The sequence below is a fragment of the Amaranthus tricolor genome, chromosome 16, assembly GCF_026212465.1.
Source record: "Amaranthus tricolor cultivar Red isolate AtriRed21 chromosome 16, ASM2621246v1, whole genome shotgun sequence".
NCBI lineage: Eukaryota > Viridiplantae > Streptophyta > Magnoliopsida > Caryophyllales > Amaranthaceae > Amaranthus > Amaranthus tricolor.
In genome coordinates, this window is record NC_080062.1 from 855001 (window position 1) to 858696 (window position 3696).

At 32.5% G+C, this 3696-nt stretch overlaps 1 pseudogene; it reads left to right on the forward strand.

Moving 5' to 3' along the window:
- The window catches only part of LOC130803289 (uncharacterized), a 14170-nt pseudogene extending 11605 nt beyond the window's left edge, over positions 1 to 2565 (forward strand).
- Positions 2566 to 3696: the final 1131 nt, after the last annotated feature.

Here is a 3696-nt window from a genome sequence, read left to right on the forward strand (position 1 = left end):
ATCGTATACGGCGCCAAAATTAGTGTACTTGACAATGAGGGAGATGGGACCATATGTTGGAGGATTGAAGAAAAACCAAAATTTGACATGGTTGTTCGAGGTCGATGTTGGATTTAATTATCTTGTGAGGCTCCATTTTTGCGAGTTAGATTCCACAATCAACAACACTGGCCTAAGAGTTTTCGACGTTAGTATTAACAATCAAATGGGTGCACATGATATTGATGTTTTTGCGCTAACTGGTGGCATTTTCATTCCAATGTATCGAGGTTTCGTTATGCTCTTTGAAGATAGTGGTACCAACAAAGCTAGTGTCGAAACCAGAGGTCTTCTTTCAGTGACACTTACTCCCGACCCTACCACAACGTAAGTTAATCATTTGTTTTTTATGGGTAAGAAATGGAGAATCCGGCCCCTACATGAGGAAGCTAGGAGTCAAGCATTGATTTTCCCCTGGGTTAAAATTCAACGCCTATCACTAGAATGAATGGAAAGACTTTCTCCAATACATTTGCATATATTTTAACCAAGTCAAACTCGCTGTGTGTTTTTTTAATCTTTTGACCTAAAAACTTACATTTTTAGCCAATATGGGATTAAAACCGCTATTTAAGATAGCAATTTTACGTGAAGTTTACTTTTCCAACTGTTTTTACCTGAAGCCCATTTTTCTATTTTTTTTTAAAATTAAAAAATTTATTTTTTTAGTTTGTTTATTTTTCTTTCCCACATTTTATTTTATGGAACTGGTCCCACCACGGAAAATTTTGTCATATACAATTTTTTCCTTACTTTAAATTTAATCCAGATTTATGTAATATAAATGACTTTACAATTTCTTAGTCTTTGTATTATATATGATTCATTATTGCAATTTCAAAAGAGCATATAGAGTAATTATTTGTTTGATAGCAAGAATATTTTCCTTCTTAAATTACTTTATTTAATGACTTTTTCAAATTTGCATTGAAGTTGAAACTTTTGTCTTGTTTTTCTAAATATGAGGATCTCTTGCTCAATGGATTGGAGATTTTCGAGTTGAACTCTTCAAATGGTTCTTTTGCCGCACCAAGTCCTAATATCCCTATGATTTTAACACCTTTACATGGTAATAATCGATCGTCGAGTAGTTCTCATCATTTAATACCGATTATCGGAGGAATCCTTGGTGCTATTCTAGTAGTCGCACTCATATCATCAATATATTTCATAATCATTTTCCGAAGAAAAAAGGAGAAACAAAAATTCATGAAAACAATGAGCAAAGATGATACTAGCAAGCTTAAGTGGATTTCGCCGTTGGATGATTCTAGATCTAATGCAACTACCGCTAGTGTGATTTCTTCTCTGCCGTCCGATCTTTGTCGATGTTTCTCATTTGCGCAAGTTAGGGTTTCTACGAACGATTTGATCATAGGAACCGGTGGGTTCGGTAAAGTTTACAAGGGTTCAATAGATGATGGAGCCACTATTGTGGCCATAAAACGTCTTACGACAACATCGAAGCAAGGCGCTCGCGAGTTTGAAACAGAAATCGAGATGCTATCGAGACTACGTCACGTACATTTGGTGTTTTTAATCGGATATTGTGACGAACACGGTGAAATGATCATAGTTTACGAGTATATGCCACGTGGCACTCTTCAAGATCACTTGTTGTACAAGAATCCCGAGAGAAGCGAGAACCAAACACCATTGTCGTGGAAGCAACGACTTATGATTTGTCTTGGATCAGCTCGTGGTTTGCACTATCTTCACGCGGGTGCTAAACAATTGATTATTCATCGAGATGTCAAGTCTACGAATATTCTTCTTGATGATAAGTGGACGGCCAAAGTCTCAGACTTTGGCCTTTCAAAGGTAGGACCCACTCCCGGTGATATGGGTCCTACCCATGTTAGCAACGCTGTTAAAGGTAGTGTTGGATATTTAGATCCAGAGTACTATCGACGTCAACAATTGACAGAGAAATCAGATGTATACTCCTTCGGAGTTTTGTTGTTCGAGGTTTTATGTGCTCGATTTGCGATGAACCCTAATCTACCCAAGCAACAAGTGAACTTAGCCGTGTGGGCTCGTTATAACTACAAAAATAAAATCCTCCACACAATTGTCAATCCAAATCTAACATGGCAAATTACACCCGAATGTCTAAGAAAATTTCAAGATGTGGCAGAAATGTGTATACGAGAACATGGAAGTGATTGTCCTTCGATGGGGGACGTAGTTTGGGGCATTGAATTTGCCTTACAACTACAAGAAACGGCGGAGAAAATTACGCAAAACAATTTAAGTGATGATCCTCAAGGAGAAATTTCAGATTCTACGATAAGTTTTAAACATGATGGGGCAAATGCATTAGGTTCAATGTATATTGATGATGAATCGACCACATTAAATGATGATTTTTCTGATACTAAGATGGTTGATATGGACACAAAAAAGTTCTTGGGTAGTAGAACTACTACATTTAATTCATCGGAATCACCCATAATTGATATGAAGTCTGGTTCGATTTTTTCTGAGATTATCGACCCAAAATCCAGATGACTCGTACAAATTGTTGTATGAGACGATTTCTCTATAAAATGTGTTTTATACGGCATGAGAATATATGATTTTTATTTCTCTTACAAGAGTATCTAAAAGAAATAAGATAATATATTTTTTTTGTAAATTTTTTTTTTGAGGATAATAAATAAAACTATTAATTTGTAACTAGTATTATATTTTGAATATTTCAAGGTACGGTTGTGTTTTTAATATGAATAATTATATCATAAAAATATAAGATGCATAAGTGCCGTGTTAGTCCATTTCATTTTTTAGTTTTATTTTTATGAAAATCTAATAATTTATTGATAAAAATATCATACGACATCTACAACAGAGTAACAATCGATCAAATACATAACAATTTAATCAAACAAAATTTTACTCCCTCCTAGTCTTCCTAATTGTCCTAATTACTTTTTGGTTACTATTCACTAATCACTCTTAATTTGTATTCTAATCTTAATCTATAACTTAAAATATAGTCATGCGGGATTTTATTTCATTCGTCTCGATACAATGATTATTAATATCAACTTTTTCATAATTTTTAATTATGCGCAGTTAAAGATATTAAAGGTTAAAATATTACCTTGACAAGTGTAAAAAAGGTAAATGAGACAAGTAGGCTGAATATGAGGGAGTATATAAAAAAAGTCATGATCATTATAAAGGAGATCCAATACTAAAGTCTTCCCTCAATTATGATCATTATAAGGTTGATAGTAGTCTAAAATTTACAATAAAGGTTAGAATTTTTTGAGAGAAAAAAAGAGAGAGAAGAGAGCAAGATTAGCAATCTATAAAAGTCTAGTTTTTTTCTTCTTTGCCACATACGTACATAACAAAATTCTTTTTTACTCTTCTCAAATGAAATTATAAAATTTTATGTCAAATTTTAATTAATAATTCTCATTAATTTTTATAAAAAACCATATTCATATGTAAATATTGATAAATTCGTCTTGATTTATATCTTTTAAATATTATTTATTATAACTTTTAAAAATTTACAATTAAAGTTATTTAACTTTTATATTTACATTAAAATCTAAAAACAAAAATTACTAAGAATAAAAGAAAATGTAGCGATAAAAGTAAGAATACTTTTGGGAGAGACTTGTATACTAAGTAGACAAATTG